Raw genomic sequence first — 27,356 nt, 5'->3', positions numbered from 1 at the left:
GGCCCTATCCTTGACCTATTAGTGCCTCCTAGCCACAGCATTATCAGACTCGCCCGAGTCAAGAAATTAGGAGGTGACATTGCTTGTATATTCCGCAACTCTCTCACAGCAAAACAGTCCCACTCAGCTAATCTCGCCTCATGTGAATTCCTTTCCATAGATATCACCAGCACACACAGACCCTTATGCAGCCTTCACATCTTTTATCACCCCCCAGGTGATAACCTCCAACTAATCGAACAAGTTATGGAAACCATCTCCTCCAACCTGGGGTGTCCCTCCCCCCAGACCTTCGTTGGTGACTTCAATCTCCGCTGGAATAACCCCCATGATCAGGCTACTAGAACCCTCAAAAACTTCCTTACCAACCTATCTCTCACGCAATTCTGTGACAGCCCCACTCACAACCTAGGTTTACACTGGATCTCAGCATCTCCAACCCCAACTCCATTCTTCTCGAATCCATTCTCCCCAGTGACTGGTCTGGCCATTTTATCAACTTCCTGAAAGTTGGAACCACAAATCTGCTCAACCACTCAAACTTAAACGCTGGAAAAGACCGCTCCTTAACACTAGCGTTAATGAGCTCATAGATCGCTGCAATCTCTCCCTTCCGCCGCAATTTAACATGTCTGACGTCCATGAACTCACCAACCATTATAACAATACCATGCTATCTGCCCTGAATGATGCGGCCCCTCTTCAACTTAAAATAATACCCATAAAAAGCTCCAAACCGTGGTTGAATGAAAGACTAAATGAGGACAGACGCAGTCTTAGACTAACTGAACTCAAGTGGAGAGCCTCTCCCTCCACGGATCTTCTAAACACTCTAAGATCCCAAAGAAGCAGGTACAACAAACTCATTAAAACGGTGAAAGCCAATTTCTTCAGGCACCAACTTGACACAGCAAAAAATCACCCGAAACGTCTTTTTGAGCTCATTAAATCACAATCCAACAACACCTCCCCCAATCTCAGCACACCACTCTCCCGCAACCAAACTGTGATGCGGTGGCTGAATTCTTCCTCGTAAAGATGAATAAAATCGAATCAGACCTTAGGTCTGCTGCACTCGCCCTCTCTCCCGATGCCGCGGTCTCCACACCTTTGTCCTCGCCTCTGGGTCTCTCACTCAAAAACAATGCCTCTTGGTGCTATTTCACTCCCCTCAATGACAATACCATCCTCAACATTCTCCCAACCCTTAAACCATCAAATCACTTCAATGACCAGCTCCCCGCTAACTTCTTTTAAGAAATGATAGGCTCACTAGCCCCTCTTTTCCGCTATCACCCTCCTGCTTCCTTTCCCCGACCAATCTCTGCTTGCCCCGGTTGTATAACAACTGTTTCCATGATTTGCCCCAGTATTGGAACTTTCATAGATTCCCATGCTTTGTGTCATTCCCCGTCGTCGGAATGGGAGTCTCGGCAACCAAAAATAACATAGCAGTAGGTACAAAAGAGAAAGGAAAGGCCTAGGCCTCATTCCCTTTTGTAGCATATCGCCTCTTTTTGTAAAAGAGACCAAACTAATCATCAGCCAATCAGAAGAGCCTCACCCCTTAGAACCCTCCTGAAGGAACCTCAGAGCCTCAGATTTTCTACCGCACGTTGTGCTTACGGAGTCTCCTCTGAACTCTGCTCAATCTCAACTCTTTTTCAGTGTTTCTTCAGGATTTTCTCTTCAAAATTGTTGGCTGTCTCTTCCAGGATGTCTGATAAAGAGAAGAAGAAGGTCCTTTTCAAGCCATGCTCCACCTGTGGCAAGAAAAGTTTGTTTGTGGAGGATAGGCATAAAGATTGTATTTATTGCCTCTATCCTGACCATAAGGCTGCGGACTGCAAGATCTGCTGCACCTTTTCCACCAAAACCCTCCGGGACCGTGAGGGTAGACTTCTTACCTGGCTCCAGAAGTTGAAGTCTAGAAAGGACACAGTTTCCAGTGAAAGTGAGGATTCTTCTTCAGCTACATCTTCAAGAAGATCAGTCAAAAGGGGTAGGAGTTTCCCTTCGCCTTCAGTGGAACATCCTGCTAAGGCCTCAAAAAAGACCCCCAGAGAGTCTGAGAGACTTGGTCCGGTCGAATCTCCTCACCACGGTGTAAAGGAGAGGGAGGGACCATCTACACCATCTTCTGTGACGAAGACGGTTCCAGCCTTCAAAAAGCCATCTTCTCAGTCCTCTGAGAAGTCTTAACAGGAGTTCCAAGTCGTCGACGACTCAGCTGAAGACTTCGTCGACGAAGGCGTTGAAGCCTAAACTTAAAGTGGTACCGTCGACGGTACGATCGACGTCGACGGGGTCGTCGACGACAGTGACAGCAACGTCGACGAGGATGTCGACGACAACATTGACGACGGCAGCGACAACTAAGATTTCGTCAACGGCGGTGACGACGACTGTCTCGTCGTCGAGTGCTTCGACTACGACAACATTGACGACGGCGGCAGCAGGTGCGTCAATGGTCTCATCGTCGACGGTGTAGTCGACACCCATCTCGTCGACGGTTGTTCGCTCGCCGACGAAGGCTATTCCGTTGACGACGACGGCAGCATTGCCAGGAACAACTCCATCGTCGACTGGATCGTCGACAGAAAAAAATCACCATTTCCATGCGACACATTACACCTGATATGATGTCCCGAGGAGGGTTACCCCCTCACCCCCAGCTCTGCTGTTGGATGAGGATGAGGGCGACTCGGATGAGGAAGATCAGAGCTCATGTGGATATGCACACAGTCCTTCTGAGCTTCTGGTAAAATGTCAAGAAATGGATTCTGAAGGGGATTAGGTGCAGGAATGTGGGTACCAACATTCTGCTCAGCCTCAGGAGTATTCGGGTCAACAGATGGTGTCTGTGCCTTCTTCGCTCTTGCATGATTTACACAACATGCTGCAGGATTACAAATCCAGGTGTTCACAGCCTATGCCTGTTCCGCCTACGCAAGCCCTGCTGGTTCCTACGACACCTATACTGGTTTCACCAGAGTTGCCTGCTCAGGTGATATCTCAGCCGCAAACACCGATTCCACAGGTACCTTCAATACCATTGGACACTCAAGATGATTCCTCGGATGAGGATCAAAACTTTGACGGCAGACCAAATCAAGGCATAGAATGGGACAGGTACGTTATCCCAGACCCGGCTTCACCATGTCCGGATCCAGTGGACTCCCCTCCGGCGGATATCGACGGGCTCCATAAGTTAATGGAAAGAGCCTGTGGCAGATTCAAACTAGCAATGCCTTCTGTTACCACCAAGTGTTTTTTGTATGACTTTAAAGAGCCATATAGGAAGGTTACTAGGTCTGTCCCCATTGTTCAACATGTTTGGGAGGAAGGCTATGAAAAACCCAGCGACAGTGGTCCCTGTGCTACCGCGCCTTGAAAAGAAATATAAAGCACCTGAGGATGGTCCGGCGTCTTTGACAGGACACCCAAAACCGGAGTCGGTGATTTCTCAAGCGGCACAGAGGAAATCATGCAACTCATCAACTCCTTTAACAACACCTCCAGATAAGGAAGGCAGGAGATTGGACAACGCTGGTAAACAATTCTCATCTATGGCCAGTCGTCTGGTGCTGTCAGTGAATGCCTTAGCAATATTAGGCAGGTATGACCGCCAACTATGGTGCGACGTTGCGCCCTATCTGGATCAACTACCTCAAGAGGCAAAAGGCGAAGCAAAGAAAATTTTGCAAGAGGGAGAGGCAACATCAATGGAGATTATTGATTGTGCCATGGATATCGCCACAACTGCCTTTCGATCATTGGCTGGTGCTGCAGTTCTTCGTCGCCAGGGATGGCTCAGGGCGACTTGGTTCAGGCCTGAAATCCAGAATAAAATCTTGGATTTGCCGTTTGATGGAGAGGCGTTGTTCGGGAAACATATAGACAACACTCTCCAAGATATATAGAAGGATACCGAGACGGCGAGGTCTCTGGGTACACTTCAGTACCGAAAAGCTCCTTTCAAAGGGGCCAGAGGTAAGAGTACCTCCTACAAAGGATTCTACCAACAGCAACGGTACTCATCATACAGATCAGGCTCTCAACAATACCGTCAGCCTTACCAACAAAGACAAAGCCAGTCCTCTAATTTCTCTCGTCCAAACAATGGAGGTAGACAAAATCGCCAAGGACGGGATACGTCCAAGAAGCAATAGCGGCATCCTGGCTCTTCCTACTGTGCCCTCCTCTACAAGACCATCGGTTGGGGGCAGGGTATCTCAATACCTTCAGAATTGGTCCAGCATAACATCAGACCGTTGGGTGCTAAACATCTTTTGAAAGAGCCATACTTTGGAATTCACACAAATCCCACCAGCCAAGCCCCGGCTGCCATCTCATCAAAACATCTGTGTCTCCTGCGGCTCGAAGTTCATCAGATGCTCCTCAAAGGTGCTATAGAGCCGGTCCCCTCCTCCCAAAGAGGGGAAGGTTTTTATTCCAGGTTCTTCCTGGCGAGGAAGACGCTATTGAAATGGCGCCCCATTTTAGATCTCAGGGAGCTCCACACCTATCTCATTTCCCTATCCTTTCGGATGGTTTCACTTCAAGACATACATCGTCTTGTCAATCCAGGGGATTTCATGGCCACGCTCGATCTCGAAGATGCGTATTTTCACATACGATTCACCCAGCACACAGAAGGTTTCTACGGTTTACAGTAGCCAAGAGCCACTTTCAATTCAGGGTTTTACCCTTTGGTCTTCGCTCAGCTCCAAGAATCTTCACCAAGGTGCTGGCACCAGTGGCGGTGTTTCTGCGGAGGAATAATTTTAAGGTCTTCCCTTACCTGGACGACTGGTTGCTGAAGGACCCGTCCAGGGAGGCTGCCAGGGAAGCAGTCGAGGCATGTACAAACCTTTTTCAGAATCTGGGCCTTACTCTCAACAAGGAGAAGTCATCTCTGGTTCTGTCCAAGACTGCACGCTTCCTGGGAGCCATCTTAGACTCGGGTCTCAGCAAAGCTTTCCCGACTTTAGAAAGGCAAGAAAAACTGCAGTCGATGGCGCTGGCCTTCAGAAAAAGAAGGTATCTTTCAGTATGCCGTTTCAAATCCCTTCTGGGAGTGATCTCCTCATGCATCCTCTGATTCCTCACTGCAGATTGAGGATGTGTCCTCTCCAGGAGCAGCTCGACATTCAATGGCAGCAAATTCACGGTTTGTTCGACGACAAGGTGACCATCACCTCAACGATGAAAACCGCTGCCTTATGGTGGACGAAGCAGGAAAACTTATCCCAAGGTCTATCCTTCGTAAGCGATACGTCTCCTCAGGTGGTGACGACGGATGCATCATTGGACGGCTGTGGGGCAGTACTGCAGGACCTTCATGTCAGTGGACATGGGTCTCCTCAGCACAGTCTTCTTCATATCAATCTACTAGAACTCAGAGCGATCAAGCTGGCTCTTCGAGCATTTCTCCCTCGCCTGGAGGGTTCAAAGGTTCTCATCCGCACGGACAACACCACGGCCATGCATTACATCAACAAGGAGGGAGGAACAAGGTATCGCCAGTTGTCTCAAGAAGCTCAGGAAATGTGGGAATGGGCTATCCTTCACAACATTTCGCTGCAAGCGGAACATCTGCCAGGAGTCTTAAATGAACATGCCGACAGACTAAGCAGTCTGCTTGGACTCAGTCACGAGTGGGAGCTGAACCAGGTGGTTCTGAATAAGGTTTTTCAACAGTGGGGAAAGCCCACCATAGATCTGTTTGCCACTCCGACCAACAAGAAATGCCGGTCTTATGCAAGCAGGCTTCACCATCGAGGATCATTGGGGAATGCGTTTTCGATAGCCTGGTCAGGGACATTTGTTTACGCCTTTCCCCCCATTCCAATGATATCGAGGCTTATCAGGAAGATCAAGGTGGAGCCATGCAAGATGATCTTGATAGCTCCGGCCTGGCCGAGACAGTTCTGGTTCACGGAACTGCATCTGTTGTCGCTGGCCCAACCTCTTCCCTTGCAAGTTCTTCTGGACCTTCTCACAATGTCCGGGGGGCAGATTTGGCATCCGGATCCAGCTTCATTGCACCTGACGATTCAGAAAAGGGGGTGGTGATGAACAGAGTGCCTGAATTAAGCAGACCACTCTTACCCAGTCCAAAGATCAGGGCTTGATCCATCACCGTTTTTTAGCTCACTGCACCATCCCAGCTCAGAACTTGGCTATATGCAAATTAGTCTGTTCCTGTCCCAGTGCATGATGGGAACAGGGCAAACCAAACTACCAAGCCAATTCTTGTACTGGGAAGGAAACAAGCTTCCGGGGACCGGTTTCTGCCATTTCAGGCGTCTTCGGCCCGGCTTGCTTGAATCCTGATGGTGCAATGAGCAAGGGACTCACATCTGAGTATACCCTTCCACGCTTATGGTGGACAAAATGATTCAGAAAAGGGGGTGGTGATGAACAGAGTGCCTGAATTAAGCAGACCACTCTTACCCAGTCCAAAGATCAGGGCTTGATCCATCACCGTTTTTTAGCTCACTGCACCATCCCAGCTCAGAACTTGGCTATATGCAAATTAGTCTGTTCCTGTCCCAGTGCATGATGGGAACAGGGCAAACCAAACTACCAAGCCAATTCTTGTACTGGGAAGGAAACAAGCTTCCGGGGACCGGTTTCTGCCATTTCAGGCGTCTTCGGCCCGGCTTGCTTGAATCCTGATGGTGCAATGAGCAAGGGACTCACATCTGAGTATACCCTTCCACGCTTATGGTGGACAAAATGATTCAGAAAAGGGTGAAGAGGACGAGGCTGAAATGCCAGAAACCGGTCCCCGGTAGCTTGTATCCTTTCTGGTGAAGAATTGGCTTGGTAGTTTGGTCTGCCCTGTTCCCATGATGCACTGGGCCAGGGCCAGACTAATTTGCATATAGCCAGGTTCTGAGCTGGGATGGGGCAGTGAGCTAAATAACGGTGATGGATCAAACCCTGATCTTTGGACTGGGTAAGAGTGGTCTGCTTAATTCAGACACTCTGTTCATCACCACCCCCTTTTCTGAATTGTTTTTGGCCACTATAGGTGTGGCAGGGTATACTCAGACATGAGTCCCTTGCTCACTGCTCCATCAGGATTCAAGCAAGCCGGGCCGACGAGGCTGAAATGCCAGAAACCGGTCCCCGGTAGCTTGTATCCTTTCTGGTGAAGAATTGGCTTGGTAGTTTGGTCTGCCCTGTTCCCATGATGCACTAGGCCAGGGCCAGACTAATTTGCATATAGCCAGGTTCTGAGCTGGGATGGGGCAGTGAGCTAAATAACGGTGATGGATCAAACCCTGATCTTTGGACTGGGTAAGAGTGGTCTGCTTAATTCAGACACTCTGTTCATCACCACCCCCTTTTCTGAATCGTTTTGGCCACTATAGGTGTGGCAGGGTATACTCAGACATGAGTCCCTTGCTCACTGCTCCATCAGGATTCAAGCAAGCCGGGCCGACGAGGCTGAAATGCCAGAAACCGGTCCCCGGTAGCTTGTATCCTTTCTGGTGAAGAATTGGCTTGGTAGTTTGGTCTGCCCTGTTCCCATGATGCACTGGGCCAGGGCCAGACTAATTTGCATATAGCCAGGTTCTGAGCTGGGATGGGGCAGTGAGCTAAATAACTGTGATGGATCAAACCCTGATCTTTGGACTGGGTAAGAGTGGTCTGCTTAATTCAGACACTCTGTTCATCACCACCCCCTTTTCTGAATCGTTTTTGGCCACTATAGGTGTGGCAGGGTATACTCAGACATGAGTCCCTTGCTCACTGCTCCATCAGGATTCAAGCAAGCCGGGCCGACGAGGCTGAAATGCCAGAAACCGGTCCCCGGTAGCTTGTATCCTTTCTGGTGAAGAATTGGCTTGGTAGTTTGGTCTGCCCTGTTCCCATGATGCACTGGGCCAGGGCCAGACTAATTTGCATATAGCCAGGTTCTGAGCTGGGATGGGGCAGTGAGCTAAATAACGGTGATGGATCAAACACTGATCTTTGGACTGGGTAAGAGTGGTCTGCTTAATTCAGACACTCTGTTCATCACCACCCCCTTTTCTGAATCATTGCACCTGACAGCATGGCATCTGAGCAGCGAGAATTCATGAATCTTCCCATCTCTAATGAAATAAGACAGGTTCTCTCCCAGGCGAGAGCTCCTTCTACAAATAAAACATACCGTTTGAAATGGAAAAGAGTTTGCTTCTGGTGCAGGGCAGAAGGTGTTGATCCCTTCACGTCTCAACCCTATCAACTTCTGCCTTATCTCTTGTCCTTAGCTAAAGCTGGACTGGCATATTCTTCAATAAAGGTTCATTTAGCTGCAATTTCTAGGTACAGACGTTCACAATCTGGACCTTCTCTCTGGTCTTGAAGGATAAATAAACAATTTCTCAAGGGATTGTTTCGAGTTTATCCTCCAGTGCGGCCTCCGCCTCCTACTTGGCAACTGAACTTGGTTCTCACACAACTCATGAAGACCCCTTTTGAGCCTATTCATCGCACTGATATGAAATACCTTTCATGGAAGTTAGCTCTCCTTCTTGCCCTCACTTCCGCAAGACGCATTGGAGAGCTACAAGCACTCACAATTCAGGAGCTGTTTCTCCAATTCAAGAGGAATACAGTAATCTTACGGACTAATCCAAGGTTCATACCTAAAATCCCTTTGGATTTTCATCTAAATTAGCCGGTGATTCTTAAATCTTTCTTTCCTCACCCTTCCACACCGGCGGAGAGGTCACTGCATTCTCTGGATGTGTAAAGGTGCTTCAAACTTTATTTGGATCGCACCAAGGAATTCCGTAAATCCTCGCAACTTTTCATTGCTTTTGGGGGTCCTCGCAAGGGCCTGCCTCTTTCAAAACAAAGTATTGCAAGATTGATCTCTAATGCCATTCTCTATTGCCACTCAACAGCGGGGACGCCGCTAACCAGCAGGCTTCTTCATCTGCACTCTTTGCGGGAGTGCACATCAAAGACATTTGCAGGGCTGCAACATGGAGCAGCGTGCACACCTTTACAAGACATTACTGCTTGGACTCCTTGTTGCAAGAGGACACAGCTGTGGGCCAAGCGGTACTGAGGAACCTCTTCCACTGATTGGTGAGCTTTCCTTTTCTATCCCTCATTAATTTTGTATCTTTGCAATACTGATGGCTTTTGCAATTTATGTTTATGCCACAAAATGTGCTGTATTGCTTACTGCTTGCTACTCTGATACAAAGCATGGGAATCTATGAAAGTTCCAATACTGGGGCAAGAAAACAAGTTACATACCTGTAACTTTGGTTCCCCAGTATTGGAAACTTTCATAGATTCCCATGCGCCCACCCGCCCGCCTCCCCAAGGAAAGCTCAGCCTCCAGCAGATATGGTTACTAATACACAGCGGCTGCCAAAATCTGAGGCTCTGAGGCTCCTTCAGGAGGGTTCTAAGGGGTGAGGCTCTTCTGATTGGCTGATGATTAGTTTGGTCTCTTTTACAAAAAGAGGCGGATTTGCTACAAAAGGGAATGAGACCTAGACCTTTCCTTTCTCTTTGGTACCTACTGCTATGTTATTTTTGGTTACCGAGACTCCCATTCCGACGACGGGGAATGATACAAAGCATGGGAATCTATGAAAGTTACCAATACTGGGGAACCAAAATTACAGGTAAGTAACTTGTTTTCTTCTCTCTCCTTCCTATTCTCCTTTGTCTACCTATACCCATGTAAAGTGCTCTGGTACCCTCCGGGGTCACGTCCGCGCTATACAAAACTTTTAAAAATAAAAATCGATCCTCTGATCAGCCTGGTCCCCTTGTGGAGGATCTTCTGTTGTAGCAGCAGGAGAAGGTCCTCCACCTGTACCTGTCAACTCTTCGCCTTCTTGCATGGAGATTAAGCGACAGCAGTTGGCAGCTTTCAACCTTCCTCCCGAAGTCTGTAACATTCTCTTGGCAGCCAGGTATCCCTCCACCAATACTGTGCTTGCCTGCTGTTGGGGAAAATCTGTGGCATGGTGTACAAAAAGAAATATTGATCCTCTTTGTCTCCCTTTCTTAAGTTCTCCTTTTCATCCTTTCTCTTGCCCAGGAGGTCTCTGCTCTGGGAACTCTAAAGGGATATCTCTCTGCTATCTCTGCATTTATGCGGTTACCTGACCAGCCATCCCTCTTCAAATCCCCTATTATAAATAGGTTCTTGAAAGGTTTAAATTTGTCTGGTCGAAAATCAACGCCTCACTTCTTCAAGGTGAGATCCCGATCTGCCTGAAGGCAGGCCTAGTGCTCCCGATTAAAAAAAAAAAAACAAAAAAAAAACCCTTGGCTGACCCTATTGCCCTGAACAACTACCGCCCAATCACAAACACACCGACCCTGGCGAAACTTCTGGAGAAATGCGTTCAGGAACAACTACGCAAACACATTGAGCAATTCCAGCTTCTCAACTAATTCCAATCGGGTTTCCGCACCGGGCACAGCACTGAAACGGCCATCACTCACATTGTGGACGATGCTCTCACTTTACTTGACCAAAATGAAACCTACCTTTTAATCCTACTCGATCTATCATCGGCTTTTGACACTGTCAAACATGACAATCTACTCTTCGTTTTGCAACGCAGAATGGGGCTCGCTGGCACGGTCCTTAAATGGTTTGCCTCTTTCCTCAACAACCGAACACAGAGGGTCAAATCCAACCAGTCTCTCTCCAACCAGAGTCCCTGCACTCTGTGTGTTCCCCAAGGCTCCTCACTCTCCCCCACTCTCTTCAACCTCTTCCTTGAACCACTGACTGTAATCCTTAAAGACTCCCAACATTCAATATCACATGTATGGGGACGATACCCAACTCTACAGGAAAATCTCCTCCCCTGATGACAACAAATCTCTCAATGGAACCCTCCACAAAACCCTTAACTGGCTTACCTCGAACCATTTCAAATTAAACGACCTCAAGACTGAATTCCTCCTCATTTCACCCATTAAGCAAACCCCCACTGTTTTGAAATTTCTCGGTAACCTCACCGCCCTCAACTGCACTCCACACATCGTTGACTCCACTAAATCACTGGGAGTTGTGCTAGACAAAAACTTAAACATTCAAGATCACATAAGATCATCAACCAAAGGAGCGAACTTTCAACTCTGCATCCTAAGGAAACTCAAACCCTACCTTCCCCAGGATGACTTTAAATCGGTAGTGCAAGCCCTTGTCATTTCCAGACTAGAATGCTACTCTTTTCGGTCTGCCTAACCTTAGTTTAGCACCCGTCTGAGCATCTCTAAATGCTGCCACTAGACTTATCACTGGCTCTAAGAATACCAATCACATCTCACCGGACCTCAAATCGCTCAATTGGCTTCCCTTTGAAGCTAGGATACAACTTAAGATCGCTTGTATGACCCATAGAGCATTACACTTCAACACCCCTATCTACCTGACAAACAAACTGGAACTTTCGGGTAGCTCCAGACCCACAAGAAGTACCGGCACTCTGCTGCTCAAGCCCAAGAAATTTAAGAAGCTTAAAACTTACAAACGTTCATTCTCTGGCATCGCCCCGAGAATCTGAAACTCCCTCCCAGTGGATACAAGACTAATTCCCTCACTATTGCCTTCAAAAGGGAAGTCAAAAAGCTACTTTTGAACAAACTGCTCTAATGAACTATGTGCTGAACTGAACTTGCTGTAAGGCTCCTATTGCCTCTAAGTGATTGTTTATTTTTACTTTTTGTCTGGTTGGCTCTTTATGCATATTGCCCTTCTTTTTTGCTATCACCCTCCTGCTTCCTTTCCCCGACCAATCTCTGCTTGCCCCGGTTGTATATCGACTAACTGTTTCCATGATTTCTCTCTCCTACCTATTCTCCTTTGTCTACCTATACCCATGTAGAGCGCTCTGATACCCTCCGGGGTCATGTCTGCGCTATACAAAACCTTTTAAAATAAAAATCGATCCTCTGATCAGGCGCTGGCCCTTGTGGAGGATCTTCTGTCACAGCAGCAGGAGAAGGTCCTCCACCTGCACCTGTCAACTCTTCACCTTCTTGCATGGAGATTAAGCGACAGCAGTTGGCAGCTTTCAAACTTCCTCCCGAAGTCTGTAACGTTATTTTGGCAGCCAGGCGTCCCTCCACCAATACTGTGCTTGCCTGCTGTTGGGGAAAATCTGTGACATGGTGTACAAAAAGAAATATTGATCCTCTTTCTGTCTCCCTTTCTTAAGTTCTCCTTTTCATCCTTTCCCTTGCCCAGGAGGGGATATCTCTCTATCTCTGCATTTATGCGGTTACCTGACCAGCCATCCCTCTTCAAATCCCCTGTTATAAATAGGTTCTTGAAAGGCTTAAATTTGTTTCTTCCTTCCATTTTCAATATGCTCCAGTGGGACCTCAATCTCGTCCTCTTTTTCTTATGTGAGTTCCTGTTGAACCTTTGCATAATTGTCCACTCAAGCTTCTTAAAATCAAAACAGCCTTTCTCATGACTATAAAATCTACCCAGGGGGTCCTTGAGCTTCAGGCTTTGTCATCCAACTCCCCCTACTTCAATGTTTTCCCAGACAAACTGGTGCTTCATATGAGAGCTTTCTTTCTTCCGAAAGTGGTCACTTCCTTTCACGTAGGTAAATCTACTTTTTTGCTCAACCACATCCATCCAAGGAAGATGAGCAACTTCACTGACTGGATCCAAAAAGAGCAAAAAATCTGTTTGAAAATCTACTACTCTTTGGCTAAGAAGCAACCTCCTTAGGGTTTGTAAGAAGTAACCTCCTGAGAGTTTGCATGCTCACCATTGCAAAAGCTGCGACCACTGTGTTAGCATACGGAGTTCTGGTCCTGGATGTCTGTCATGCAGTTACATGGACCTCCCTGTACACATTTTCAAAGCACTACTGCCTGGATTGTCAGGTCTGCCTATATGGACATTTTGCGTGTTTGGTCCTACAGTACCTCCGGGAAAGATATTGCTTGGGTATATATTCCAAGGAAAAGAATATGCGGCTATAAGTTTCTCTCAGATGAACAAGTTACTTACCTCCGGTAACACCTTATCTGGTAAAGTCTCTACCTAGCGTCCTATTCCTTACCAACCCTCCCCTCCTTTCCACTGTGCAAACAGATTTCTATGGACAGGGCTGTTCTTCTTTTAGGGCCCTAGTTTTCCACGTCAGTGATCTGTGTTCTGGGGTGGTGCCTATATAGTCATCGCGCACTTAAAATCGGGCACGCTGAATACCCCACGTGAAGCCGAATGACGCCACCTAACGGCACACAGAGGTACTGCTCACTAAAAAAAATCCTGATCCAGTCTCATGCCTGGGGATAATTATAAGATAAAGGAGTCTACGGCTAGATAGTCTCTACCAGATAAGGCATTACCAAAGGTAAGTACATTGTACATTACGTTCCAACCCTTTTTTTTATCTCGTCATGTGTGGTGCAACCATCCTTAACCAAATCCCTAAGACAAAATGGAAAAGGGTGATGTTGAGAAGAATGTGAGATCTTGCGTCACAGAGAATTTCTCATTCTGTGATAACGGGTCGCATCTAAGAGCCTGACTCCTAGAAGATTTGAAAAGAGCACAGAAAAATTATTGGTCAGTATATTCGATCGGATTATGTTGTCCTGATCCCAGTGGAAGTGAAGTGGCAAAGCTATGTTCTAGGTACAAATGTGACCTCTTATTGTGACCCATGATATGACTGGAGCTGTGCACTGCCTGATGAAATAAAATAAGTTTGAGCCTAATTGTGAGTGCACATAGAGTAAAAGTCAAAATCTGTTCCATTTTTTCAATCCCTTCACTTCCTTGTCTTGCTGAGTGTGCTCTCTCTCCAGCAGAAACACAGCCTGCCATCACATATTACAGATGTAATATGCATGTGAGATAAACTAAGGATTAACATTGACATAGGTTGTTTTTTTTTTTGTTGAAACTAATTGATTGCGAGCGTGTGTGATGTGTGGATCGTCCTGAGGCGGAAGCCGGGACCTTGCCAGTGACTTTTCGAGTGTTGACAATTGTTACTGTGTTTTAAATTATCGTCTCTACTGCCAAGTATTTTAAACTTCTTGCTCTTGCTATTTTGCACTTGGTCTCACCTTCATTGGAGACTCTTCCCCCTGGGTCCCGCCATCTTGGGTGAGGAGGCGGCCGAGCAGACTAGTGCTCCGCTCCTCCCGCCCCTTCCGACATAAAATGTCACTTCCACCTAGGAAGCGCAGCGGACGAGCGCAGCGGGCGCGCCAAAGGCGAGCCCGTCTGCGCCCGTCCGCGGCCGGACGGGGACAGGGGCCTCGACCCCTGGTCAAAATGGGACAATGATATGCTGGAGCGCACAACAACTCCGTGACCTCTGTCCCGACTATGCCAAAGACTGTCTCCACAGTCTTAATGCGGAAGATACCAACAGCTGCAAAGTGTGTCAGTACAATTGGCAGAATAGACCTCCAACCAGGGCTGAGTATACTAGGTTGACGTGTGGGCTACTCAATACCAGATCCATGAGGAAACATAGTCTTGATATTTATGACCTGCTTTCAGACATGAAACTCGATCTACTGTTTCTCATGGAGACCTGGCTCGATTCCAATTCAGAGCCGGACATAGTTGCTTCTCTTCCTGCTGACTACACTCTGGTTCATCTGAATAGATCTGTAGGCAGAGGCGGGGGGATAGCCATAATATCTAAACAGCCATTGTGTTGCCAACTTGAATCTCTCGATATCGCTGACAGCGAGACTGGAGCTTTCTCCATTAAGGTTGACACGGGGAACACGGTGAATGGCCTATTGATTTATCGTCCACCTGGTCCCTCTACCCAGTTCACCACCAGCTTGACTGAAGGCATTACGGAGACTGCCCTGCGTAGGGATAAGTTTCTGCTTTTGGGTGATCTCAACATCCATTTGGACAATCTAGCAGACAAAGGAATTACTGACCTCTGCCAGCAATTACAATCCCTCCAATTATCCATTGGATCAATGGCCCCTACCCACTTGTTGGATCCTGTCTTTGCCAACTGGGAAGGTGTAGAAGTTCAGTCCCCAGTTCCTGTCCCCTGGTCAGACCATTTTTTAGTACCTTTCATAATAACTATCCCTGCTAGTAATGCCCAAAAGTTTTCCAACACTAAATACCTGAGTCGCAAACGGACTGCGTTCTCCAAAGCCAAGTTCGACGCTGCCCTCACCAATGGGGGCAGACCAGGAGGTGAGGATGCTGCCACAGCATCCGATAGACTTGATGATCGTATTACTAATGCCTTGGACGACATAGCCCCTCTCTGTCACAAACAACCTTGTAGTAGACCTCATAAATCTGCCCCTTGGTTTAGCAAAGAACTTCGCCTAGCTAAAGCTGAGTGTAAGCAACTAGAAAGGCAATGGAGGGTGGCCTATCTTGATCAAGCAAAACTGAGATATATAGGCAAACGCAGGGAATACCATGGCCTGATTAGGCGTGCCAAAACTAATTATTTCTCAGGGAGGATTGGAGAAGCTCATAATTCCACCAAGGAGCTATTTAAAATGTATAAAGAAATTTCTCTATGCGGCTCATCCGTCGACCCTTCCTCGGTTTCAGTGGAGTCCTGTAACCGCATTGCCACCTACTTTTCTGACAAAGTGGCTACTATCTATTCCGCTTTCACAGGGGAAAGGGAAAAGGCAACACAGTTCAGTGAAAATTTATTGTTAGATGAAGGTGCTAACAGGTTAGGCAACTTTGTCATTCCACCCTCTAATGAGCTTCAGCAGATCTGCCGCTCTATCAAGTCAGGGTCCCCCCGTGATCCGGCCTCACCGAAACTTCTTGGAGGGAGCATTGAAATCCTTGAACCTTATATCAGAGATGTTCTGGATTTCTCCTTCAGGACCGGCACCGTACCTAAAAGGTGGAAGCAAGCGATTGTGCTCCCGCTCCAAAAAAACCGAATCTCAGCTGGGACAGGCTGGATAACCTCCGGCCTATTTCCCTTCTCCCCTGTATGGCCAAAGTGGCAGAGAAGGTGGCCAATCTCCAACTTATGACGTATGTGGAGGAAGCCAACCTTCTTCATCCTACCCAGTTTGGATTTCGCTCACGCCACTCCACGGAGTCGGCGATGCTCCTGGCCACCGAGACCATCAGGCAAGGGGTAGATAAGGGACATACTATGGCTCTCATCTTACTTGACCTAAGTGCCGCCTTTGACACTGTAGCACATTCCACCTTGCTACAGTGTCTTAACAATGGTGGAGTAAATGGGGTGGCACTCAGATGGATACAGTCCTTCCTGACAGAGAGGGGCTCTCAGGCTAGACAGGGAGAACACTACTCTCGTGTGTTCAATCTCGATCAAGGGGTTCCCCAGGGCTCTGCCCTAAGCCCCACCCTGTTTAACCTTTACGCCTCCCCTGTAGCCACTATTGTGGAAAGGTATGGCATCCAACTAGTATCTTACGCCGACGACACACAGCTGGTCATCTCTCTGTCACGGGCACCCGGAATTGCGGCATTCAACTTCAGTGCTTGCATGCAGGAGCTTGCCTCCTGGATGTCTAACAACTGCCTGAAGTTGAATGGGTCCAAGACTGAAGTGCTCGTGGTGGGAGGGGACCCGTCTGTGTGGTCCTCGGCAAGGTGGCCTGACTGTCTGGGCTCTACTCCAGTGCCGTGTCAACAGGCCAAAAATCTCGGGGTACTATTCGACTCCGAGTTGTCTTTTGCTCCCCAGGTAAATCGGGTGGTGGGAATGTGCTTCGGGATACTCAAGAGCTTACGTAAGGTCCTTGACCTACTCCCTGTTGGTGCCAGACAGACTCTTGTGCATGCCTTGGTTACATCGAGACTCGACTATGCCAATCTCCTATACCTGGGTATCACGGCTAGAAGTCTCAATCGTCTCCAAGTACTGCAAAACGCCACTGCCCGGCTAGTGCTGAGGCTTCCTAGGAGAACGTTTACAAAACAAGAGGAATCCATAAAATTAAGGGTTGACGATGTCCCTACTGTGGTTGGGAGCACGTCTGGTGTTTTTAGGTACCCCTCACACACCAACAGGCCCCTTGGTGTCATGCTTCATCATCGGGGTCATCGTATCCCTCTACGGGATACGGCGTGCTGCGACCAGCGAATACGCGGGAGCACTCTTATGTCTATGTGTGGTGTATAGTGAGGGTTATTTAATCATATAGTGAGTGAGTGTGGTGGTGGGGTCGGGATAGTGAGTGGAGATTTAAAAAGGACCTGACTCGTGGGTGGACTCAAAAACTTTAATGGTTCCCCGAGTTGGTACTATTAAAAAAAGGTTATTAGAGGATGAGCGTAGTATTATGTGCGCTGCCTCTGGGTGTGTGTCAACATGTTTCGATGTAAAAACATCTTCTTCAGGACAGGGTTACACAAAATCCCCACCTTACTCACGTTTCTCTAATTTGTGTATATACAAAAAAGTGATATTTATTAGTGAAGGTCTATTATTGTACCTAAACTTTAGCCGCTATTTTGCAGACCTGTAGAGAGAAAGGATAAAAAAAAAATTTCTGGTAGTCCTTGCTTTCAAAAAAGACCATGGGTTAAATACATCCGTGGTATTGGTCATGCAGAAAAAGTGCGGTTTTTTATAAAAATGTTGTTGAAAACAAACATGGCACGAAGTGTTAATTCTACACAACTATTTTTAGCGTGCCTATTGTGAAAAACACTATTTTCAAAATATTCAAAAAATATTCGAAAAAAGAGGACACATACAAAACGAACACACATACAACATAAAGCACACACTCTAGAATCGGGCCATGTTTAGTGCCACCCGTATTTTGCAAAGGTGGTAAGGTAACTGTGCTGTAAACAGTGAGCCAGCTAAAACATACTGTAAAAATGGGAGTTCAATGCTCCATGAGACCGTGTCTAACGTAGGGGTTACCCGGGCTTCCTTGCTGCCTGTGAACATGAAAAAAGGAAAAGATATATACATCCTGCTGTTTATGCTGTTTGGTACTTACAATGCCGTCTGGAAATGTCCGTTTCATTCAGTTACTCACGGGTCTATGAGGAGAATCCCTCTTCGCTGCCCCTTACGCCGGCTCCGTCGTATCTAAGAATGCGTCTTAGACGAGCCTTTTTATGTGCTGGGTACACGGCCAGGTTTATCTTAATTAGTGGCCGGTGCGTAAGTATTTAGTCAATTACTCGCCGTGGAGCCCATATTTGGTCTACCGGTGATCAGCCTGTTGATTGCCGGGCGGCCGCGCGATTGTCTTACGCGCATGCGCATAACGGAGGCCTCACCGTGTCCCACGAGAGGGTGCGGCTCTGTCTCTGCGCATGCGCAATGCCTCAAAACCCGCGATGCGATGTTGCTGATGCTCTAAGAGGCTTGCTGTTTACATCGTGAGAGTCCGTCTCCGTTGAGCGCATGCGCATTGCAAAAACCTGGAAGAATTGATTTCAAACCCTTCGATTCACCAATTTATATTAAAAATATTAAAGTGGGACAGCATTTCGGCCCCTGTTATTAAATCCTGTTCTCTGCATGCTCATTTCATCCCGCTCATGTTCCTTCTTTTTTGCATGTCAGGCAAGCAAGGTGTAGGTAGTTTACTGCACGGTCCCTGGATGGATTATTTTTAGAGGTGTCTCAATGTACATTCAGTTTCTTAATTGCCCCCAAGGTATATCATCGTTGAGGCCTGATATGTGGGTCCCCAGACGGAACACCCAACGCTGTTCCTTCTCAAAAAGGCCATGTTCTGAAGGTAACTGTTCAATGATGGTCCAGTGGATGTCATTGACACAGTGTCCCATCTCCAGGAAGTGGTTGGCCATTTTGGTGGTGCTTTTTTTACACCGTATATTGCTCTTATGTTCATTGAGTCTCGTTTTTATTGCTCTCGTTGTCATGCCAATGTATTCCAAACGGCAGGGGCATGTAATCATGTAGACAACGTTTTTGCTGTTGCAGTTTGTCAACCTCCTCTGGTCCCATTTTGTGCCATTGGAGAAGGTAAGTTGTGTGCTCCTTTTTGTCAGGTGACAGCTGGCACAGTTGCCACATGGGAAATGACCCTGTGTCCCATGTACAGAAGATTGGTGTTGTGGAGAAGATCTGGGGCGTGTATGTACAAGGATATCCTTTAAGTTCTTCCCGCGTCTGTGGGAGAACATTGGTTTTTCTATCTCCAGCTCACCGCAATTCAGGATGCGCCAATGTTTGTTCACTATTTTGGACACCTCATTTGAATGGGTGTTAAATGTGGTGATACATATTGGCCTGGTCGGTTTCTCATTGGTTACCACCTTGTTTTCAAGGAGAGCCTCTCTGTTGTTGTTTTTGGCTCTCTTCATTGCTGTGTTGATTACTCTGTCCGGGTACTTCCTGGCTTGCAGTTTCATTTTTAGGTCCTTAGCCTGTGATTTGTAGCTGTCCATCTGTGTGCAATTTCTCCTGAGCCTTAGGAACTGACCATAGGGGAGGTTCATCCGGAGGTGTCGCGGATGAAAACTGTCATACTGAGCCATCCACGGACCCCCCAGTTTTACTGCATACCCAAAATCCACAAAAACATAGACAACCCACCCGGGAGACCCATTGTCTCGGGTATCGGTTCAATCCTCGAACCACTCTCAAAATTCTCAGATGCATCGATGACATTTTCATCATCTGGGAAGGCGACATAGAAACCGTGACTAGTTTTATGGAATGGTTAAACACCCAAGATCGCTTCCTAAAATTCACCCATTCAGTTTCTAAAGAAGAACTGGTTTTCCTTGACCTCAATATTTACCATCGGAATGGAGGTTTGGAAACTACCACACATTTTAAACCCACGGCCAGGAATTGTCTACTACAGTATGACAGTTTTCATCCGCGACACCTCCGGATGAACCTCCCCTATGGTCAGTTCCTAAGGCTCAGGAGAAATTGCACACAGATGGACAGCTACAAATCACAGGCTAAGGACCTAAAAATGAAACTGCAAGCCAGGAAGTACCCGGACAGAGTAATCAACACAGCAATGAAGAGAGCCAAAAACAACAACAGAGAGGCTCTCCTTGAAAACAAGGTGGTAACCAATGAGAAACCGACCAGGCCAATATGTATCACCACATTTAACACCCATTCAAATGAGGTGTCCAAAATAGTGAACAAACATTGGCGCATCCTGAATTGCGGTGAGCTGGAGATAGAAAAACCAATGTTCTCCCACAGACGCGGGAAGAACTTAAAGGATATCCTTGTACATACACGCCCCAGATCTTCTCCACAACACCAATCTTCTGTACATGGGACACAGGGTCATTTCCCATGTGGCAACTGTGCCAGCTGTCACCTGACAAAAAGGAGCACACAACTTACCTTCTCCAATGGCACAAAATGGGACCAGAGGAGGTTGACAAACTGCAACAGCAAAAACGTTGTCTACATGATTACATGCCCCTGCCGTTTGGAATACATTGGCATGACAACGAGAGCAATAATAAACGAGACTCAATGAACATAAGAGCAATATACGGTGTAAAAAAAGCACCACCAAAATGGCCAACCACTTCCTGGAGATGGGACACTGTGTCAATGACATCCACTGGACCATCATTGAACAGTTACCTTCAGAACATGGCCTTTTTGAGAAGGAACAGCGTTGGGTGTTCCGTCTGGGGACCCACATATCAGGCCTCAACGATGATATACCTTGGGGGCAATTAAGAAACTGAATGTACATTGAGACACCTCTAAAAATAATCCATCCAGGGACCGTGCAGTAAACTACTTACACCTTGCTTGCCTGACATGCAAAAAAGAAGGAACATGAGCGGGATGAAATGAGCATGCAGAGAACAGGATTTAATAACAGGGGCCGAAATGCTGTCCCACTTTAATATTTTTAATATAAATTGGTGAATCGAAGGGTTTGAAATCAATTCTTCCAGGTTTTTGCAATGCGCATGCGCTCAACGGAGACGGACTCTCACGATGTAAACAGCAAGCCTCTTAGAGCATCAGCAACATCGCATCGCGGGTTTTGAGGCATTGCGCATGCGCAGAGACAGAGCCGCACCCTCTCGTGGGACACGGTGAGGCCTCCGTTATGCGCATGCGCGTAAGACAATCGCGGGGCCGCCCGGCAATCAACAGGCTGATCACCGGTAGACCAAATATGGGCTCCACGGCGAGTAATTGACTAAATACTTACGCACCGGCCACTAATCAAGATAAACCTGGGTGTGTACCCAGCACATAAAAAGGCTCGTCTAAGACGCATTCTTAGATACGACGGAGCCGGCGTAAGGGGCAGCGAAGAGGGATTCTCCTCATAGACCCGTGAGTAACTGAATGAAACGGACATTTCCAGACGGCATTGTAAGTACCAAACAGCATAAACAGCAGGATGTATATATCTTTTCCTTTTTTCATGTTCACAGGCAGCAAGGAAGCCCGGGTAACCCCTACGTTAGACACGGTCTCATGGAGCATTGAACTCCCATTTTTACAGTATGTTTTAGCTGGCTCACTGTTTACAGCACAGTTACCTTACCACCTTTGCAAAATACGGGTGGCACTAAACATGGCCCGATTCTAGAGTGTGTGCTTTATGTTGTATGTGTGTTCGTTTTGTATGTGTCCTCTTTTTTCGAATATTTTTCGAATATTTTGAAAATAGTGTTTTTCACAATAGGCACGCTAAAAATAGTTGTGTAGAATTAACACTTCGTGCCATGTTTGTTTTCAACAACATTTTTATAAAAAAAACGCACTTTTTCTGCATGACCAATACCACGGATGTATTTAACCCATGGTCTTTTTTGAAAGCAAGGACTACCAGAAATTTTTTTTTTATCCTTTCTCTCTACAGGTCTGCAAAATAGCGGCTAAAGTTTAGGTACAATAATAGACCTTCACTAATAAATATCACTTTTTTGTATATACACAAATTAGAGAAACGTGAGTAAGGTGGGGATTTTGTGTAACCCTGTCCTGAAGAAGATGTTTTTACATCGAAACATGTTGACACACACCCAGAGGCAGCGCACATAATACTACGCTCATCCTCTAATAACCTTTTTTTAATAGTACCAACTCGGGGAACCATTAAAGTTTTTGAGTCCACCCACGAGTCAGGTCCTTTTTAAATCTCCACTCACTATCCCGACCCCACCACCACACTCACTCACTATATGATTAAATAACCCTCACTATACACCACACATAGACATAAGAGTGCTCCCGCGTATTCGCTGGTCGCAGCACGCCGTATCCCGTAGAGGGATACGATGACCCCGATGATGAAGCATGACACCAAGGGGCCTGTTGGTCTGTGAGGGGTACCTAAAAACACCAGACGTGCTCCCAACCACAGTAGGGACATCGTCAACCCTTAATTTTATGGATTCCTCTTGTTTTGTAAACGTTACCCAGGGAGAACGAATCCATATAGTCTCTCTCTCTCCTTCCTTTGTTAAAATTTTGCTTCCTAGGAGAACGCCTTCTAAAGCCGCTCTAAAGTCCCTTCACTGGCTTCCGATCCGTGAAAGGATTACCTTCAAAGCTTTATGCATGTGTCATCGCATCTTTGGAGGTAGAGCACCAGCTCCCCTAAAGAGCCTCATCACCCCTTATAAACCAGAGCAGATGCTTAGATCCTTTGGCACTGGTCTGGCTGTTGTCCCCAAAATCCGTAAAGCTCGTATGGGGGGCAGATCGTTCAGGCTCCTCGCAGCCAAGAATTGGAACCTGCTCCCCACTGAATTACGCCTCGAACCCTCTGAGGCCAAATTTCGCAGAGCCCTCAAAACCTACCTTTTCCGCCTAGCACTGCTCTAACCTCCTTACCTATCTCACATGCTCACTCTCAGCGCGGGGACACACCGGAGCGCGTAACCAAGCGCTTTATAAAATTCCATAATAATAATTGATGAATGACCAAGTGATTGTGTTATTGTGAACGAGTGGGAAGGCATGTGAATGAGTGTATGTGCGAATGATTTAGTGAGTATAATTGGTGATTGTGAGGAATTCGGAAGCTTTGTCGATAGACAACTGAGTAAGGGGTAGAAGGTAGATGGGTGAAGGTGAGTGTATTGTTGAATGTGGGAGGTGGATTTGAGATTCTTGGTAAATGAATGTTAGAAATGTTAAGATATATGGGTGAAAGACGTGAGAGCCTTAAGGAAACTGGAATTTACAAACAGTCCTCAACAAAGTTTCTTAATAAAAATACATCAGTGACTGAGCAGGCAAATGTGACTTGGCAAATGAGCCAAAGGGCAACTGAATGAGTGTATGTGTGTAGGGTTGGCCAAAATGCAGGTGACATTGGTGAAGGATGAAGGGAATCGGGCCAGTCACAGTCTAGTTGGTCTTTCCGGTTGTGATCGCTTTGTGTTGAAATGCATCCAGTGGTGGGATATACATTTGCCTCCACTCTACAAGTTCAAATCCTGGTAAGTCCACTAAATCTTTTATCCTGTAGAGGCCAATAAAATGGATAATATTGAGTTGAGTGAAAAACATGTATTGTTCTTTGCCAACCTGTCAATGCACAATTTTCCAAATACATTTGTTATATTAAAAAAGATACCCCTAATCTTTCTTTGAATTTGAAGTGAGAGATAATCCTACTCCCCATTCCTCCTCTCCTCAACTTAGTGGGCATGTTTGCTTCTTTTGAGAAAGAGTATGATACTTGCTCATTAATTGATCATTTATACTATATGGCACACTTATGAGAAAGTGCCATCTTTCTTGCCTTGGTATGCCCCCACTTTTTTCTGAACTGCTGATGTGCTTTGACTGAGTGTGCCCTGGGTCCCACTCAGGTACCCAGGGCCCGTGTTCCTTCCCTAAAAAGAAAGCTATGCTGAAACAAAATACCCAATTGGCATCTCTGGCCACCCTTCAGCCCCTAGTAAATGGTACCCTAGGTACCCAGGGCATGGTGACCAGAGAAGAACCCTCGAGGGCTGCCGCACTTATTGTGCCACCCTGAGGGGCCCTGTACCCTGGCACCCACACACTGCCTTTGCAGGCTGAGTGCCTAAGTACAGAACTAAAACAAGAGTCGACATGGCACACATCCCTGTGTGCCATGCCCACAGACCCCACTGCCCTGGCATACTTCAGTCACCCCTCTAGCTGGCTGCCCTATGCCAGAGGTGATGGCACAGGTTCATGAGCAGGGCCATTCCTGGGCACTATAAGTGCAGTGATGCCATTTAAGAGTATATGGTGCTGGGAGGTTGTCATTACGAACTCCACAGCGCCATAATGGCTACACTGAAGACTGACAAGTTTGGTACCAAACTTCTCAGCACATTAAACCCGCACTGATGCCAGTGTGGGATTTAATGTAAGATGCACGAGAGGGCAGCTTAGAGATGCCCTCCAAAACCCGAACCTACAATCCACGTCTGGGCTGAGTGGCTGCAGAGGCTGCCACACAGCAGACGTGTTGCTGAACCCCTGGTTGGAGAGCCCCCCGCTCTCCTGGGCATGCAACAATGCACATCCTGGGCGAGGTGCTATGTCTCCTCCCCAGGATGGACAGGGGGAAGCTTCAAAGGCATACCGCCTCTGGGAGCTTCTCCAGACCATTTGCTGTACCCAGCAACTGGCCCCCCACCCTTTCTACCCCCACTCTGGCGGGAAGACTGGCGGGAAAAACTACGTCAGGAAGGAGGGTGTGACAACCTTTGCGTGGAGGAGGCGAGGTGAAGCACGACCCCGGGCTCCGTCCATCTTGTAGATGGGGAGCCCTGCCCAATCCCAGCTAGGCTCCTGCCCCCCTCCCACAGGAGAGGAGCAGGCTAGGGGGTGTCCTCACCACAGTACAGGGACCCATTGGTCCCTGCCCTTGCCCTACCTGTAACGCCCCTAAATTTAGTATTTAGGGGCTCCCTGAACCTTCTTTCCTCAGATCCCGATATCAAAAGAAGAAAGAAGATCAAGAAGAAGACCCGCCGCGCAGCTGCTAACAGGACAACAACAACTGACTTGGCCCCAGCCCTACCGGCCTGTTGATCCTGGAACCTGCTCCTGCCTAATCCCGGCGACCTCCCCGGACAGCAACCTTGGGACACCCAGAGGACCTGCCTGCTTTGACCCTCTCGAAGATTGGGACTCCCATCAGCAGAGGTTCTGCTGCAACACCCCACCTGGTGCTCACCTTGAAGCTCCGGACCAGCCCACTCTGCACCAGCCGAGCCCGGGCCAGGCCAACCAGAACCAAAACCACAAGGACGTCCCCCCGGCAACTGGGACTCGAAGTCCAGTGCCCAAAGACCCTCCTCGACGAACCAGCCGACGCCTGCAGACTCAGAACCAGGGGCCACCCCAACGGGAACCAGCCGAGGGTAAGCTTTTCCGACCCAAAAAAAGACACCCCTGCGGCCCCCTGTGACTCCCTTTGGGGTACCTACCTGTGCTCCATCCTCCCAACTTACCTCTCGAAGTGCTGGTCGCCCCTGGAGAGTCACCATCCCCGAGCCTGCAGCCTTTGTTCCTTTTTCAAGATCCTCATTGAATAGAATTGAGCGCCCGACGGCTCAAAAGCACCCTGCACCCATCCGCCCGAGTGCCGCTTGCTATGGCCTCTTTGCCCTATCCTTCTCCTCCCCCGCCCCCTTGCCCAGAGCAAGTGACCAGGAGCCCAGCTCCCGGAGCCGCGTGGCCTGCAAGCCAGCAGCCACCAACCGAAGGCCCCCTTTCCCTCATTGGATAACATTGGGCCTACCTCCCTCTGCACCCGGCTGCCGCTGGGACTGAACTAACTGTACTCACCTGACCCTGGGGGACCCCTGAGTCTACGCCCAGAACCGTAACTTCACCAACCAAGTACTCACCTGGAAGCCGGTAATTCACTTACCTGCCATTGGATAACATTGACCAATTTTGACTCGAAAATGTTCTTCGTGTGAAGTTTTGAAAACTGAAAATATTCCTATAAAATCAGCCAAAGTCCGAATTCGAACATACTCACCTGTGATCAGGAGAGAAGCCAATACTGTACCTTTCAGCCCAGTACTGAACCGCAAAAGTCCTCCCTAGCGGGTTTACTAGTAACCTGTATTTTCTCCAGAGGAACCCATTGTCTGCTTTTCTATGAAATTTCTTCAGTGTCTACTTTTGAAAACTCCAAATATGCTTTAAAAACTGTACGAAATATTGAAACGCAATTACCTACCTGTTTTGAGTTAAGCACCCAGTGCTGGCCCTAGGAGACTAGTGCTGAGTTACAAAAGTAAAGCGATCGTGCTTTACCTGTAACCTGAATTTCCTCCCATTGGATAACATTGTCAGAATCACCTTGAAAAGTTTCTAAGTGTGAACATTTAAAACAGCTTTATATTCAGGGAAATTCATCACAGTAACTAAAACGTTTTTGCTAATCTGGTTTCAGCTTAGACCCCAGGACTGAATCTAGATCTAGTCCTGGAACTACCAAACTGTACTTTCCTATGAAAAACCCATTGAGCTCAATGCTAGCGTGTGTTTCAGAACTGTATTGCTTATTAGCTACCCTGTAATTATTGTGTGTACAAACTTATTGCTCCTCTGCAAAGTATTTACATGAGAGTACTCGTACCTTGAAAAGTATATTTTTATAACTGTTGGTTCTAAAAATAAAACAACTATATCTGAGGATATAACATAATTGGCCTAGAGTTCAGTTCTTGAGTGTGTGAAACCTTTTGCTGACTGAGTGTGTACAACAAATGCTTTACACTGTCCTCTGGTACTGCCTTACTGCTCGTCCAAGCTACCACTTTGGAGAGTAAGGTCAGTTCTAGCTTTAACCTCTGTTATACCTTTGGGGTTAGTGGACTCTATGCACACTGTACTGCCTTATTGTCCAGTATATTTAGAGCCACTTTCTTACAGCACTCATGGCAGAGCATTGTCTCAATGCCAGTAGTGCATGTGACATAGCCATGATGAAATGGGAATATTCCCTCAGCACTCAACACAAACCAAGAAAACAGAGTCACAATCAAATGTAGTAAGTGAGCATCAAGAAATCAGACTAGCAAACAAATACAGTAGATACCCACAAATGCTGACAGACCGTATGCACGTGCAAACGCTGACTCATATGTACACACAGGCAGAGAAAAATGACACAAGCATATGCACACACACTATCTGAGAGCATGGCATAGGCTTTCAAATTATTTATCAAATTTCATACATGGGCATGAAAAATGCCACGCATTGCCAATAGAGAAAAACACATAATGCTCCAAACAGCTGGTACCTTATCAAGATGCTATGTTATGTATGCAGAACCTGCCAGCTGTGGTCATTTTATTTGCTAGCATGTGGCTAATTAAACTGGGTATCATGTGGGTGTTTAATGAGCAGCAATTCACGATTAAACCGAGCCGCTTATGG

The 27,356-nt window shown here is 47.3% G+C and overlaps 1 protein-coding gene across 2 annotated transcripts in view; it reads left to right on the top strand.

Moving 5' to 3' along the window:
- Nucleotides 1–27,356, top strand: part of TLK2 (tousled like kinase 2) — a 1,564,653-nt gene that overhangs the window by 912,287 nt on the left and 625,010 nt on the right. The gene's annotated exons all lie outside the window — the stretch shown is intronic.

Source organism: Lissotriton helveticus, chromosome 5_1, assembly GCF_964261635.1.
Source record: "Lissotriton helveticus chromosome 5_1, aLisHel1.1, whole genome shotgun sequence".
NCBI lineage: Eukaryota > Metazoa > Chordata > Amphibia > Caudata > Salamandridae > Lissotriton > Lissotriton helveticus.
The sequence above is the reverse complement of the archived record's forward strand: the minus strand, read 5'-3'. Positions and strand labels throughout refer to the sequence as shown.